Consider the following 17,341-nt stretch of genomic DNA (forward strand, 5'->3'; position numbering starts at 1 on the left):
ATGCTTATGCATCATCACTATCAGAACTGAATAAACACAGTAGAACCTCCCTTCTACTAATTTCATTGATACTTAAAAGGCATCATGACTCAGGATTTTGTTTGTTTTTCTTAGGCTTAAAAACAACTTAGCACTCAATTCCCTCTCCAAGAAGGAAGGCCCATGTAGCCAATACTGCACTTCCACCTCATCTCCTTTGATTTGGTCCCTCAAGGAAAGATTAGAGGCATCTTTGGTGCCAAATGCAGCAGACGCCAAACAACACGAAAGCATGTCTAGATTAATAAATCAGATTTGTAGTATTTTCTCATGTTCGTATTATCAGTTTCACTTACTATTGGTGAAAATGCAGGACTCATTATTTTTCTGTAACAGCAACAAAATAAACATGCTCTTTGTGGTTGAGATGTGGAACTCCAGAGGCACAAACTCTTGACTGAAGATAAACCAGTGGGATTTTCTAAAAGGCTAAAGAATTCCACTGAGAGAAAGTGGAGAGCTGCATGCATTCAGATTGTGGCTGACCAGAATGAGGATGGAGCTTCATCTGCAGCAACTGCTCTCTTCTGGCTCTGCAACTGTGGCATCAGTCCAGGGTTTAGTATATACAACTAGAGACTGCACTTAAAGCACAAATTGCAGATAGATTGTCAGCCAGTCCTTCTTGCTTGCCAGATTGTTAGATTCATGTAGTCGTTAGCTGCCTGAGTTTTAGCAGCCACCTAAAAAGCAAGCAAACAAACAAACAAAAAACCACGGGAACTTAATCAGACTTGATATCACCACTTCCAACAATAACACAACAACAAAAAAAGAGGTCTTGTAAAAGAGCCCTGCAGTTCTTACATATCTCAGGTGGTTTAAACAAAAAGCAACAGCGAGACTTGCCAGGATCACTTAGTAGTAGTATTATGTTGCAAGAATAAAGTTATTTGGATGCATTTCTATGTTTGTAACAAAGTTATAAAGAAGCAAACTTAAACATATTTACCATTTTGCAGTTGCGTATCTGTGAAAAGGCTGCCTTAGTGAGCTTTCCAGTGTTGCTGATGGCCAAGCGTAGTACCAAATTCAAGGCTTCAAGGTCAACATAAAATTGTTTTCATTTTTCTCTCAAAGAACCTCAAGCTCCACAGTTTATTCAAAATTATAAATTTACAGCATGCATTCCTTTTTTTCTTTATGTGACCTTCATTCTGTGCTCTCTCTACAACCTGAATGTTCTGAACTAGCTTTTAATAACTAAAAAAATCATCGAGTAAGGTTATGCCCAGTTTACCACTCATAGCTGTTCAAATTTTGAACCAGCTCTGATCCTGTCTAATTGATTATTGGCATCTTAATGTGATTAATTTTCTTACATGAGCACAATGCAGATACTACATGTAATTTGTAGTTATACTTAAGCACCAAATTTGTAATCTAATTTTAAGAATTACTTACAGCTGTTTGATTTGCCCTAATTCCCTTAAAAATACTTCAAGCGATGCTTAAGCTTGGAAGAAACCAGTGACTCCTTTTCCTGTCAATGGTTGAAGCATACGGCTCTCTTTGACAGATATCAAACATCCATGACTGAATCCTTGAACAGCTCTCTCAACTCCAACACTTGCAGTTACCTCTCAGTCAATTTTAAATTCTGAAAAGTAAGAATAAATTGCCCAGAATAGTTACAGTTTGTGCTTTAATGTCATGCCAGATTAGTCCTGTGACTGTCTTCATGGTCGTTCGCCCAGCTGCGGCAAGCTATCTAGCCTACATTATCTCATCCAGACCTCTTCTTAATTTGTTAGCATAACATCGCTCTTCTTTGGCATGTTGGTCACAGCATAAAATCTTTCCATCTGGCATGTTTCACCCAGATTTTTGGAGCATCTTTCCTTGTTCCAGCTACAGGTTTGTTTGTTTGTTTGTTTGGGGTTTTTTTTTGTTTGTTTGTTTGTTTGTCTTGGAGAAACAGAGGGAAAAAAAACCCTCAATGTTTTCCTATTCTTCTGTGTAAAACAGGGAGGGGATGGATGAGAAGATTCCGTTCCAAGAAATCGTAGGTATTGTTTTCTAAATATTGTGTTTGATATGAAGCAGCTTTATTCCAGCAAAACTACTCATGAATCAAAGGCATTATACCCTAGCTTGTTCTTACGATTCTGTTATACTTCAGCAAAATAATCTGTGATGCCTGCACAGCACTGCATCAGTATGCAACAGCACTGAAACATGCTCCATGGCATTGAAATTTATAAGCTACAGCATATAGTTCAAAGCCTTATCGGAATGTCATGTTCACCCTCTGTATTTGATCTACCACAGTACCTGGTAGAAGTCGTAAGCATGGCTAACTGCCCTAAGCAATAGCTCTCCCAGGTTATGCATACTTTATTTTACAGACTGAAAATCAGATAAACATTGTTGTAATTCACTTCGCACTGAATCTGCTATGGTGCACAGAGGACCAGTTCTGCAGTAGGATCTGAAGCCACTGTATCTTTCAGATTCAGAACTCCCTACTAGAAAGGTATCGGGAACCCTAACTTCAGTTCTGCCTTCAGACATCAGCTCAGGCTTTCAAGTGCTCACAGAACCTGCCACTGATATTCATGTGTCCCTGAAGCTGTCTGTGCTGAAGCTGGACGGAAGGAAATCTTTCCACTGGAAGTATCACCAGGTTTCTGAGCTCAGATTTTTCTGCAGCTCTCTGTACTCCTTTCACAGATCCACATTCTGCACTTTGATGGAAAGGGCTGTCTGGCACATCAATATTGGCATGCCTTGCAGGTATTAACCCACAAATTTAGATTGACTTTATTTCACCCAGTTCCCTGTTCAGTCCTTGTTCTGTCTCTTGCAGCTGAAATCACAGTTCAGGGAGGCCTGAGGGTGGCGCATTCTCTTCCTGGAGGATAAATGGAAATGTGCTCAGACAGATGGATCACTGCAAAGACAAGAGATGAAAATGCTTCTTCAGTCTCTTAGGCATGAGAGAGATGATGTTCATTCATTTGTTGGCCCTTTTAAAAAGCTGATCACCCCTTCCTAGAGGCAGGGTGTGAAGTTTCAGTGAAGCCTAGAATCTGGAGTATTTCCCTTCCTGTTGGCTATTGCTGTTGACTCCTCCTTAGTAGAGAAGAGCACATAACCTAAAGCAGGTATCACTGTCAGAAATGCATTTGGTCATAGAAGATTTACTGTAACCTGTTCACTGCCATAGAAATTGCATCCTGAGAAATAGCTGAACCACTACACAATTCACCATTAAAAAATCATTACAGTACTTTCTCTGTGGCATCACTAGCTGCATGAGAAAATTTCTTTTGTTAAATAAACAGATATCATCAGAACAAACGGGCACAAAGCAGTGCTTCTGGTCTGGAATAGAAGCTATATCCTCAAAGCTAAGTACAAGCTGAGCAAGATTTTACCTTGATTGATGTTAATCTGTTAAATGGTTTGGAAAAAAAGGTGGCTGATACCTGTGAAGTGGGGGTTGATATTAGAAAGGGATGAGGCTGTAAGGTGGTTAGCTCAAAAAAAAAAAAAAAAAAAAAAAAAGCAACAAAAAAAAAACCAACCAGCAAGTAGCGTTTAATCTCTTGTAGATCTCTAAAGGATAAGCCAGAGCAGGAAGTAGACAGAAACAGTAATGTGGCACAAAACCAATGTTCTATTAAGTCTGTGGTTTTCAGGATACAGCACAGTTATGAACTACACTTCCCAGACTCATCCGACTGTAGTAAATACCTTGAGGGTCATGAGGGAAGTGGCAGGAGCACTTTGTGAAAATCTTGACAGTATGACAATAAGCAGGTTTTTGTTCTGTACTGACTGCACAGTGGCAATTTGGTTTCCTAAAAATTCATACACATTCACAAACAACCACTTCTACAAAAACAGCAGCTGGCCAACACAAACACTACAGGCACTACGAGCAGGCACGACAAAGATTACATTCATTTAAGAAGGAAATATATTTTAGGGGAGGCCTTTAAATACCATTTTCTGTATTACAAAAACAAACCCTGTTTATGTGTAGTTGTGATCTAGGACTCTACCAGCAGGTGCACGAAAAAAATACGCAATCAAAAGTGAATCAGCATCTATAAAGAAAGAAACAGCCCTTGAGGGGAAAAAATTGCCTCCCTGCTTCAAAGTGATTGATAGGGACTCCTAAAATGCTAAGAGTTTTCATTTATTTTAGGCATTTAAAATATCAAACATAACTTTAGAACTCAAAACTCATTTCACCTCCAATGAAAATCTTGCTTTCTAACAGATCTGCTGTTTTAAAAAATAATAATAAAATTTTAAATCCTCATCTGATACAATACCATATCTCGCTGCATTCTGAATGTAACATTTTGACTTTTAGCCATCTTCAGTTTTGGAAGTTTTCTTTGATAAAACTTTTGATATTCTTCCACAGCGATAGGGGTTTTAGCCTCTAATCCTTGTGAGTCATATTTCTTCAAAGAAATAATCTCTCAGCTTGGACTAGGATAGTTCTCAGAAACATCTTTTAATATTTAAGTACATGCTGAAGTCCGAAGGCTTCGGATTTTTGGACGGCTTCAGATCTGACTCTTGAGTTCAGCGGAGTATTTTTAAGCTGCCTACTGTGCCACTGTGTTTCATCTTTTGCGTGATGGAAACCAGAGTGCACCAAGGGCCAAGCAATCTTGTCAAAAGGAGAGCGTGGAGAACAGGGATGAACAACGTAAGGATCCTGCTGATCAGTACAAGGGCAGAAAGACAGAACTTTTAACCTGTAACTAAGTGGGGAGTATTCCTTCCTGCTCCTTTGAAAAAGACAGCTCCCATCATGGACCTAACTTGCTAACTTGCTGGCCTTTCTCCTCTGAGGATTTGGAACCGCAATCATCCAACTGTACAAATATTATTTCACAGCTTAGAAAAGTTTGTTCTAAAGGTTTGAAAACTTTCCTATGCAACAGGTAGCAAGCAACCGTATTTCAGTTGAAGTATCGTTGTTTTTTTCGAAAGACACTATGAAAGTATGAAATCTGCAAGTCCAATAGGAAGATTCTGTGTCCATCCAAGATCTTTCTTTGATAGGGAAAAAACACTTCTGTTCAGCTCATTTAGGTCAAAAATCTAGTTTTCTGATTTTGCTAATAAGTACACCATGTCTGCGTTTCTAAGTCAATACTGTTTCTGAGGTGCTCAATGGCAACTTGTTCTAAACTGGAACTTAACAGAGTGGAACAGGATGGATAGAGGGAGATGCCACAAGGTTGAAGAACAGTTCAGCCCTCCGTATTCCAGACAAACACATCCAGAGCTTTTCCCAAGGAGGAGTAAAACAACATCCAGGACCACAAGAACACACTATAGCCAAGTGCAAGGTTTAGAAGACTAAGCTACAAATAGAACGCAAGTACGTTTAAGCTGTCAGACATGAAAAATCCTTCAGCGATATGTGTGATAGGCTAATTCTTATGCTGAGCTGTTTGTGAGAAGGGATTGAAGTTCAAACAACACAAATAATATAAATAATAGGAAGATTAACGGAATCATACTAAATAATAAAACTAACAGACCCTATCTGTATTCATGAAAAGAAAATCAGATTTTAGTACTTAAAAGAACATAACAGTCATAAATTGGCATCAACCTGATGGGGATACAACTATGAAACAATTCAGAGTGCTGGTTTAATGATCAGAGTGGGTGGAAACTATATGCCTGAAGTCTCCTCCTGAAAGACACAATTATTGTTGGGGTGCTTCTCTCCAGCAAGAACTTATTATTAATTTCTTCCACCTTTCATGTATTTTTGAGGAAGAATAGTCTTTGGATTACATGAGAGAGACTGAAAATGAAACAGATAAAATCCTTAAATTGTTCTTACAATTCAAGTTCCCAGTGAATAAGTAATTATCTTTTAATAAGTCTGCTACAATGATAATGAAAAGTGACTGCGTTCTCTGAGCTCGTAGAGTACAGCGTCAAGTAAAAACCTTGACATCCAAGAACAGAGAGCTAAGCAACTCCAAATTAAGTTGATGAGGTTCTGTTCTTTGTTTCCTTGGTTGTTTTGTTTTGTTTTTACCGTAAGACTTGACACAAGGGCACAAAAGCTTAACATAAAGCTAAAGATACCAACACTGCCTTATGACCAAGAACACCTTGCAGACTTTGGAGGCAGACAAATTATCCTTTCACTCTCTCTCATCCAAATGCTGGCATACATAGCTGCCCTTGCTGCCGGCCAAGCCTGATGTTTCAGGAACTTTAGATAACTTAGGTTTGAGGTCACAGAAATTTATTCTCCACAACTGAAGCTTTGACTCAAACTCTCTTAAGAATCTTTTTGGACTACAAATACTTTGGTTAACCTGACAAATCCTCACTTGAACTTTCACCATCAACATGTCTGTACCGAAATGGCAGCTTCCTCTTCAAGTCAAGCCGTGTAAGTTTTAAGCTCTGGTTGTATATGACAGATAAGTGAAATAAGTAGAAAGGATAGGGAAGCTAACGATGTTGATCCTGTGCTATGAGTCCTCAATCATTGTTTGCCTTGCCCATTGTGAGCATATTTCAGCTAGCACCTTTTATGATGGTAATTACACATAGTGCTAGTTTATCTCCCCAGAGTTGTGTATGAGTGGCATCGAGCTGATTCATTAGCCACATCTCTTAGAAGGCTCATTATTCCTGACACAGAGTCATACCAACATGGCTGCAACACTTTTCTGTCCCAGAGGTAACTCATTTCACACCTAACAGCCAGTGATCTCTGCAGCATCTGATGCTATACTAATCCCTAACACGCATAAATAACAAATAAAAAAAATTCACCAGTTAAGACTAATAATTCCTACAGGATTGGTTCTTACCATTACCGATATGATACAAAACATCTGCCATTGATAGAAGTCACACTGCTCCAGAAAACAATGGACATGAGCACATATGCCTAACTCTGGATTCCACCCACAGCTGTAAGCTAATAATGGTAGAATCATAGAATTGTTTGAGTTGAAAGGGATCCTTAAATATCATCTAGTCCAACTCCCTGCAGTAAACAGGGACACCTACAGCTAGAAGAAGGTATGTAAGCAGTGACTCTCAAAGCCCTGGTCTTCTAGTGCTAACTGCTTTGGGATGGCCAGCCCAATAATGCCAACATGTAGGCCAGAGTCATACAGGAGAGAGAAAGGATGCCCTCAAGTGCCGTCTGGTGTTGGTTTCTGTCTCAGCCACAGAATTCTTAAGCAAGACACTTCAAATCTGTTCTTCAGTACCATATCTGCTCCACTGACATAGCAGTGGGAGAGTTCCACAGGAAGGTTTAATATAAGGCTCAAATAACCATACACATCATAGCTACAGATCATTTTCCTCTGCGCTTTGAAAAAACTTGTCCAAACAGCATGCTGAGTGAGGGAGTATAGAGAGATCTCTATCTTTTTTTTTCCTCCGCAAATACAACAATAATATCTTTCCCCTATGGCTTCATTTTTACATGAAGGCAATTTTAATCTATCAATTTCTCTGTACTTCATTTTCAGCCTCTTGGCACTTTCATTTCATCCATTTCTATCTTCTTTTAAATCTTACGGCTTTCACTGTCTGTCTGATTAAATTTATTTATGGCTCCACCTGTCGCGTATTCATTCTCTGACTTGCTTTCTCTCTTTGCTCTCCAGGTATTTAGTGCTTAGCACACATTGCACGTCCCACCTCCAGCAACCTTTTATCCATCTTTCTTGGCTGTTGTCCAGTATTTGGCTTATGAATAGCTTTCATTTCATAATTTTTTCCTGGTGTCATTCATTAATGTTGGAAACCTTCGAGTATGCTAAACTGGATAGGAATACTGAGGAGCCACCATAGCTCACTGGATTCTCAGCCAAGGCGCTGCCAGTTCAGCCAACTATATCTGTTTTGTTTATGACACTGAATGTAAGGTTTAAAAACACTGATCCCAAATACTATCTCAAAAGATGCAAGTAAAGAAAAAGAGAATAAGTTCAAATATCTCAGTGCAAGAATATTTCAGTGGATTCTGTAACTGGCTGTATCCTTGCTGACTACAGAAGGTGTCTTTAGAACTGTGAAAAGTCTCTGTTCTTGCAAACAAATACCTAGAGTTGCTTCTAAGTCTTATTACCGATAGATACGCTAGACTCCAGTCCATGCTAAATATTGTCCGGCAATCTGCACGAGCTAATCACTTAAGGTATGTATGCATACTTCCTTACAGATGCCAGTTCATGTTTATTGATATGTAAGCTGCCCTATAAGTAATGCCTCCTATTTATTTCCATGAAAGTTACAACAGATACAAAGAGAATAATAACACTATTCAATTGAGCAAGTTCTCAGCTACTAAACAATACTTTTCAACATAGACACCACCATTAGCTCTGCATTTTTTGTCAGCAGTGAACAAGATCCTGCACGCCATGTTTATAAGCATCTGCACAAGCAGAGCTGACCTACTGTTTCACAGTTTCTATGACAGTGTTGCTAAAATGCACCATGTTCACAAGCACCAATGAATGTCACTGGGTGCAATTTTTTCCACATGGAGGAACTGAATTTCACAACATTGCTTCATATGCACTTCTATGTCAGCTGCTGTTTTGTCAAACTGCCCCTCTGCTGCCATCTGCCACACAGCAACAAAATTGAACAGAAGTTCAACCTCTATTGACATACCCCAGCATCTGCCTCTGATATTGTGGGCCAAAGTAATAAAATAGAAGGTGTTACTTTTGGAGCTGCTATCTTATATTATCATAGCCAAATGACTTCTGGTTGACTTAGTGTGCAGGCAGAATATTTGGGACAGGGGAAGGGTTACATACAAGAAGTATGTGAACGTGTGTCTAACTGGCCTAGTTTTCTCCCCCTGGGAGATGACAGTTACTTTATGGGAATTCTACTAGAAGGATGCTTTTTAACATTAGTCTCCCAAAAGATCTCACATCTGAGTCCTGGCCAGCCCACTGTGCTCCGTACTGGGTGCCTCTGACTTGTTTTACTTCCTCATCCCAATAAAGGTTAAAGATGAAAACTGCAGTTCTGTTAAACTTTTGCTTTGTTAAGAGCGAACCATCCTATTTGCCTACCCCACCAGAGACAAGTTCAACCCAGATACGTAAATTTTACATTTTTTACTTTTGAGCTACTGGCTTCATACACAAAGATCTTCCCTTGAATTTAACAACACCCAGCAGTTGTCCCCTCATCTACTTGTTGAATATAGCAATTTAAATACAAATATCAAGCTGGTCTTTCAACAGGAAACATGCCGATACCAACCAAGTACTTTTATTTACCAGACGCTTCATAAAGTCTCTTGCATACCTAAGAGTGAACCTTGTTATTAGACAGTGGGAGGTGCGTGGTACCAGAGATAAAACTGCAGCAGCAGGCTATAGAAGCGAAGAGCAGCATTACTGCAGTCCTAACAGATTTGAGCTGTTAAGTATCTGACTGAGAGAAAGGAATGTAGCAGAGTCAGTCAGTCATGCAGAGTAGTGGGAATAAACATAAGACAGCTTTCTGGAAGCTGTGACTGCACTGCAGGGTAAAGACGCTTGGAATCCCGCCTCCTGCAGAAACACCGATGCAATTAAGTGAGACAAAAAACGGTGTAGGCAGAAAGGACATACAAAGTACTTACCTTGACTTTCAGAACAGATAGTTTTTTTCTTAGCAGAAGCAATGAAATAAAATGTTGAAGAACTGATTTAAAGGTAAAGTGAAGTAGAACATCCTAGAGGAAGAAATACTCCCTCTCTGGCCAGCTGCACCTTACCAGGCAGGGTCTGTGGCTCTAGACTGCCTCTTCTCCAGCTGAACAGAGTTTACTATGAACTCAGCGCACTCAGAGACTCAGTTTTAGAAGATGATAGATGACCTTCAAGATCCATTCCAACCTAAACCATTCCATAAGGACTGTTTTCTGCAAATACTGCACACAGGACTCAGATCCTTGCACCTACCTGCACCACAGCTGGAAGGAGGGTCCCATACCTTCACCTCCTGGGGTTCATGCAGATGGTTGTGTGGATGCTTTGAAATGCTCCTTGGGGTGAGAGAAATCACTTGTCATCAGAAAGCTGAATTCATTTTGAGTAGCGTACTTTCTAAATAATGAGAGTGCTTATAATTATTAGCTCCTTTTCTTCCACTGGAAAAAAAAAAAAAAAAAAGGACTTAAATTATACCATTCTGACAGCACCTGCAGTAATTACACAGAACAGATTATTTTCACAGACGAGGTAATTTCTATTACAACTCACTTTAATACTTGCTTTCACGAACAACCTAGACAAGAAAAAATGCCAGTCTTATAAAAGAAACAAGGAAGATTTCAACCAAATTTGACATTTGAATAAGTTCTGCCATGCCAAAAATGATTTTCCCCAGTGGGAAGAGGTGAGGGAGAGGACATATGTTTATACATTCATCAAATCTGTCTTTTGCAGGCCAAGATGACAACAAGAGATTATGGCTTTTTTTGGCTGAACTCAGGCTTACGGAAACTGAAGGAGCAAAGAAGCTAACATTTGACACCACCCCTTGATCCATGCAGGCACATTACAGAATTACAAGCCAATTTCATTGTATTTTAAAAGCACTTCTTAGGGTGTCATATTCCTGTCTTTAAATGCCCTTGTGTACTAACACCCACTGGTCAAAGCATTTGCGTTTATCTCAGCTCTTTTCTCTGGTTTTTGAGCTTGGTATTTTTTTGAGAAATACTCTGAGGCACTCTGAAATTGCCATTTGTGTCAAGTTCATGTTTTTCTTCAGTATCTTTATTCCTTGTTATGCTGTCATTCATTCACTTCAGTGAAGGTTGAGATGGAAGAGGAGGAGAAGAAACGCAGCATTTTTTGCCCGTCTAACACATGAAATTACCACAAACCAGTAATATGACAATGGGCAGTATTTTTGTAAGTGACTGATGCAGAAGAACCGATGTCAACCTTAGATAAGTGCACTGCAGCAATCCTTGTTGTATCAGGCTATCTGCCAGACAGGCTAGTAGGTACATTCAGTGCCAGCACAAACATATACAGAGTCAACAGTGTTTCTCTGAAAAAGATTTACCAAAATTAGTGTGCTTACTTACTGAACCTTACAGCAGAAGCATCATTTTGAGTTCCAGAGAGATGGATGAGTAGTGGACATAGAACTAAGCCAATTATTCTCAATTTGCTTTTCCAAGAGCACAAGAACAAAGCTTCTGCTGAGGTACAAGGAACATAGGATGAAACCATGTGTGACCAGGATCTGAAAACACTGAAAAAACACTACCAAACAAGTATGAGCCAGCCTCATCTTCCTTCATATTGTGCAATGAGCTATACAGCTGCCCTAGAGAAGTCTCATTTAGCACTCAATTCAAGCACAAACTGAACTGTCAACTTTGCTGAGCAACAGCATCTAGAGTCTTCTTTGGGCCAACAGAAGCAATCTTAGGAAGCCTGAGGGAAAGCCCTAGGACTGTTTGAGGGCCTTTTTCCCAAGAGACCAACCTATCTCCTTCCTGCTGTCTTCCTACTATCTTTGCATGGGGCCCATTCCCAAAGGTGCTGGTGCAAGTTCACTGACAGGATAGTAGGTCCTATCCTGTCAAAGGGCCAACTTATTGTTGGCATCCCAGAAAGGTGCACCAGGACCTAATGTGCAATTTTCCGCTTTGTGAGGAAGCAGTAGCTGGATGGACGAGGCAAGCATGTAGTTACTGAGGCAGCTTCATTAAACAGAGCTCTCACTCTAGGTTTAACATCTGAGGTCAGACCTGAGGGCGAGAGAGGAACATCCTCGCAGCGGTGTCATTTCTGCCCTCACAGAACAGTGGAGTTGGACAGCCCCAGCAGAGCAAGGTAAGCACTGTTCTCCTACCCCAATGTGCATTGAGCTGAGTATGCACAGAGCTCAGCCTGAATCAGGACGGGACATTCTACAGCTGCAGATTGGGCATCTCCAATGTAGAGCTGTAGAGACATTCCTGTTCTGAGTGATGGATTCATCCTTCGTGAGGCACACGCTCACCTATCAAGCAGCACACACTAAGAGCCACGCCCAGGTAACCCTTGTTTTCTGGATCTAGTTCTGTCAGCTCCTCTTCTAGCATTCAGGTTGTGTGCACATCACTCTGCACAATTCCTAAGTATTGTCACCACGCTTTGAATTAGATTAGCTCTTATTGGCTTTGCAAAGAAGAGATTCCACCGCATTAAAAAGAAGTATGCAATCATTATTTATTGATTAAAATTTCACTCTTCAGGTTTCACTGCACACAGCTTAGATTAGAAGAATACAAATACTGAACTTACCTCACCCTCATGCTCTCTTGAGTAAACAAAATTTATTTGCAAACTCTGCCACAACAGCCATCAGCAGAAGAGGAAATAAAAGCAAACACACTCGTACTTAGGAAGTTGCCTGGAGTGCCAAGAACACCACTGTGTGTCATTAGCAGTGTGACTGTGCACAGAATACAGACAAAAATTGCATTATGTGCTCTTCCTGTAGGAGTTCACCCACCTGAGACATGCTCCAGGCTTGTCAGCGTCCTGTTTCATCCAGCACATCATTTTTCCATTGACCTGATTCCCAGCGAGGAGCATCTAAAACAAGTGTCATTCTAAGTGATGAGCAGACCACCCATGACATGTCCCAGCTGTGTTCTCTCCTAAGGTGCCCCAAGACACCTTCACAGCAAAAGATTTTTCTAATTGAAAAAGAAGCAGTTATATGCAGGAGTCGTGGGCTCTCCTCACTTCTGACAATGAAAAGGGAAGGGAGACACGCTCAATTCTTCTTTGCTGTTACTTTGAAGTAGTCGTAATGATAATCACAAACAGGCTACATAAAAATTTGATCTCTACCCATCAGCTTTCCTATCAGATCTTCATTAGTCACAGAAGTCTAAGAAATCATTTTCTAAAGCACTAGTGTAGTGCTGGGAAAAGCTCTTCTGTAGCCATAGGTACATACTGACATTTTATTACAATTCTTACTCTTACTTTTCTGTCAGAATGCAAGGGAACTATTCAGGTGCTTACCAAGGCAAGTTACATTTTCATTACAAGGCATTATCAAGAGAGATTGGCAGATCTCTTCCTTACACAGACAAGACACCATGTTCTCAACATGCGATAAAGGGTTGACTTATTTTTTAATTCCTACTTAAGACATGGTTTGCTGGGAGATGCTATTTTTCCTATTAGACAAACAGAAATTGGAAAATTTGAGGGCACACCGAATTTACAACTGAAATAGAAACGGGATTAATCTCAGCTGATTACATCCATCTGTTGCTCTGTTTGAGAGGAGGAGAGCTCAGTGGCATAGAGAGGGTGCTGCCAATGGGAGTGGTGAGAGCAGCACAGGGCACAGATGGACATACACACAAGTACATAGTGCCACGGAGCACTAAGCTATGCCTGCATACAGTAGGTGGCTGGAGTCTTTAAACTGGAGGGAGTGGGTGGAGAAATATGTCTAGGGACAACAGCACTGATGAGGTAAGCTAAACCAGCAATCAGTCTCACTGTACAAAGCAGTGTATAAGCAATAAGTTTGAAAAATTATTCACCAAAACCAGTAGGCCTAACTGCTTAGGCATGTTAGGTGTGTTATTTGATACAGCATTTCCTTGTTCACTGACCACTTCTGGTTCTGCAGGACACAGTTGTGATTGCCTGACCAAACACCCTGCTAAGGGGAGTATTTGGAGAGATGTATCGAATATAAGAAATTAGTTCAATCCAAGCTAAAACTCAGAGAAAATCTTGCTTCCAAAGTAGCACTGGTGTCTTGCAAAAGGAGAACCCTGCAGTAGCTTGCCATGTAAACTGGAGCACTGATGGCAAGCTTTGTACAGTTTGTGAGGAGAAAAATAGGGAAGACATTAAATTATTAAGCTTGTTTCTCTGCTTTAAGAACATGTAGCACAATGTCTTCATAAAAGCCCTTCCACTCGGGAAATCTATTATTCAAGACTTCCGTTTTTGATATTCTCCACAGGAAAATAATTTCACAGGACAGCCTGAACCAAAGAAGAACACTGTCCATTTAGCAAGTGTATGAGAGAAGTCCTGTTAATAGATGTGTTTGTCCCAGGAGGAACGGCACAGGAATCTTGACAGGATTATAAATGGATTGAAAATAGTTATTCAAACACTTTTTTGGATTTAAGCATGCTACCATATAGAACCTGCCCTGCTTTTACTCGTCCATCTTGCTGAAAGACCTAGGCTGGTGGGCAGGGAGAGACTGCCTTACATAAAACTCGCAGTGGCTGTGACACTGTGAGGGCAAACCTCCTCCTCCAGTCTGAGCTACCAGAGGCACCAGATACACTTTTGTATCAGCTCAGCCCTTAACAGATATAGGATATGGCTGTTCCTTTAGTCACGAATTGCAAGTACTCATCTGATGGGCACTGTGGCACTCAGCCACCACTTGTACCTCTTAGAGTTGGCTTTCCCACCCTCCACACACTCAGGCACCTACTTAAAGGTTCCTACTTTTTAGAAGACTTGTTGCAAAAATTTAAAGCACAGTTATATTTGATATACTGTTCTTACTCTCTCCTCCCAGTGGTCTAAGGATATCTGTGCCTTTAATCACTTACAGCATAAGCCATTCAATATAGTAAAGGCTTTTCCCATTTTGAAATTCACCTAAATCCCTAAGTTACAACGTTCCTGGTGATAATTCATTTCCTTTCATCTCCCAAACACCTCACATTTGGAGCTGTAACTCCTACATCCCTTATGGCACCTCAGAGCACACACCTGACCAGCACTGTTGTTGCTTTTCCTGCCCACATTTGCTTGCAGTGGTCATCGTTCAGGGTGCACTTATCACAACTTTAACTGAAGCAGATGACTCCTTTCTAAAGTGGTTTTGTGCTGTTGTATCCTTATTGGAATTGATACCCCAAATTTTGTGTTTGCCCATGCCACTCAAGGCTTGGCCAAGAACCGGGTTAAAAGCAGAGGCCAATGAGGCAGGAAGGGGCAGCAGGATGCTCCCTCCCTCTGCCAGCCCAGAGCTGCTCAGTCACTTACCAGCTTCTGCATCTTCAGAAGGAAGGAAGCAGGCATTTCTTCTGACTCCAGGAGAAAATTTTCATCATACAGTGCTTCAACAAACATATCTGGTTTTAAATATGCATGACTAACAGCCCAGTCAGGTTGCACAGCATGCATTCACCACTCTGCTACAGCCCTCCCTGACATTTCCTTCCAGGTGGGTATATACATCTCTCTGCACCTTTCCACAAATGAGTAAGACTTTCCCTTTTACTTGCTATTCTGTGCTATGCTTACATCTTCCCCACATCATCTCTACATATTTTACATGGATTTTTTTTTACTTTAAAGAGGAGAAAATACTTTCAACAGGACCTTGTTTTGTGCCTGCAAATACACACAGGACTGCCACAGAATCACAGATCATCCCAAACTGGAAGGGAGCCAGAAGGATCAGCTGCTTGATTCCAAGTCCTGGCTCCATACAGGATCACCCAACATTCAAACCCTATGTCTGAGAGCATTGTCCAGATGCTTCTTGAATTCCAGATGCTTAGGGCTGTGCCCACTGCCTGACCACCTGTCTTGGTGAAGAACCTTTTTCTAATCCACAACCTGATGCTTCTCATACACCTTGCCCTCAGACCCTTCTCCATCTTTGTAGCTCTCCTTTGGATGCCCTCTAATGGTTTTATGTCCTTTTTGCATTGTGGCACCCAATTTGCACCCAGTGCTGGAAGTGAGGCCACACAGTGCAGAGCACAACAGGACAATCCCTCCCCTCACCTGGTGGCAGTGCTGGACCTGGTACACCTCAGGGCACGGTTGGCCCTTCAGGCTGGCAGGGTACACTGCTGGTTCATGTTCAACATGCTGTCAACCAGAACCCCCAAATCTCTTTCAACAGGGCTGCTCTTCAGCATCTGATCCTAAAACTGACATCACATGTTTTGATTACAAATATTTGCAAGCTGACTTAAAAATAAGAAGAACATCCTTTTAACTTCTTCAAGGCCACTCATCAGTAACAGATTCAATAAATCTACTGAGAAGTGACAAGACATGACAGAATAGAATGCTTCATGGTTAAAAGCAAAAGGAGATGCAAGCTGGGGCTTGGAGGTACATTTGGCCTTTTTAGGGTTCAGTGCCATTATCTGCTCCCAGAGAACCCTTTTCTCTCTCCTGGGGAATCCAGCGTTGTCTCCCACCAGATGCAAGAGGACGGCCCCACACTGGCTTAGCACACCTCTGTACCCACCTGTGTTGCCACAGCAACTCGGTTTGTTTGAAGACAGTCCTCTGTTTCCATAGGAACAAAGCAGCCAGGCCTGCCTCGAAACTTCTGCTTGTTAAAACACAGAATTTTGCCAACAAAAGGAAAATCAGAAAGACAGATTGTTAACAGAGAAGAGAACCTGTATTACAAATGTATATGATACCATTGTTGTATTGACAACCCAGGAAATATACTCTGGCCCAGGACTGAGTGAATTTGGGCTAATGAGAATGATAAGTCATTTACCACAGCACTAAGGCAGCTCTACTAAAACCTGAACTGAGATTTTTTTTTTCCCCTCCTAGTTATCAACAAATTAAATAGTTGCAATCTCTGATAGAGAAGCGGAGATGTAAGACTCAGCTAAGGAGAGATTTTTCTTTTTAAATCTGAATTTCTCCAACCAATGCAGGAAAATCACATGGCCCCTAAGTAGACTTAAATACCTTAGAAAGGAAAAAAATGAAGCAAGATTACTCTTGCTTTTGAATTTGTGAAAAGTTATGTTAAAAAGATAATCCCATAAGATCAAGAACATCACAAAAGTGCCCATCTTTTAGTAGCACATTTCTTTATATAAAATATATAGTTACATATAAAAAAAAATGCCTTGAAGACAGTAACTGTAATTGTTGTCTAAGAAAAACTCCAAGGAGATGAATCCAGACCACAGCTACAATTGCAAAAACCTCTGCTTCAGAGAGATCTAAACAAGGAGACAGGGTTTTTAGTGACGTACACTGGAACTTTCACATGCACACATGGGGGATGGCCATATGCCCACTTGTTTAGAGGTTCAGCACCAGGTTATGGATAGCTCTGAAAAGTTCTGTCAAAGACAGCAAAATGCGGTGGGGAAGCTGATAGATCACTCCATCTCATACATCCCTCCCTCATTGGTGCTCGATTCTAATGAAGACAAAGACCAAATCAAATTGAAGTCAACCCACAGCCCAGGACTGCTCGTGTTAGCCTAAAAATCTGTGGAATTAATTGTTGGTTGGTTAGCTCTCAAATACGAGTAGCTCGG

General features: G+C 40.8%; 1 long non-coding RNA gene across 3 annotated transcripts; it reads right to left on the reverse strand.

Annotated features, from left to right (window-relative positions):
- Positions 1 to 1,472: 1,472 nt before the first annotated feature.
- Positions 1,473 to 16,288, reverse strand: LOC107053111. Of its 3 annotated transcripts, none has more exons than XR_005858588.1 (6): positions 16,244 to 16,288; positions 15,819 to 15,967; positions 15,069 to 15,157; positions 12,535 to 12,617; positions 9,978 to 10,165; positions 1,473 to 1,639 (listed from the first exon to the last, which is right to left on the reverse strand). It is a non-coding gene; the product is annotated as an uncharacterized LOC107053111 (long non-coding RNA). The 3 variants fall into 3 exon arrangements; XR_005858587.1 differs by lacking the exon at positions 1,473 to 1,639 and adding an exon at positions 1,655 to 2,932 and having other exon boundaries at positions 15,069 to 15,142; XR_001466093.2 differs by lacking the exon at positions 1,473 to 1,639 and adding an exon at positions 1,655 to 2,932.
- Between the last annotated feature and the right edge of the window lie 1,053 nt (positions 16,289 to 17,341).

Source organism: Gallus gallus, chromosome 3, assembly GCF_016699485.2.
Source record: "Gallus gallus isolate bGalGal1 chromosome 3, bGalGal1.mat.broiler.GRCg7b, whole genome shotgun sequence".
NCBI classification, from domain to species: Eukaryota; Metazoa; Chordata; class Aves; order Galliformes; family Phasianidae; genus Gallus; species Gallus gallus.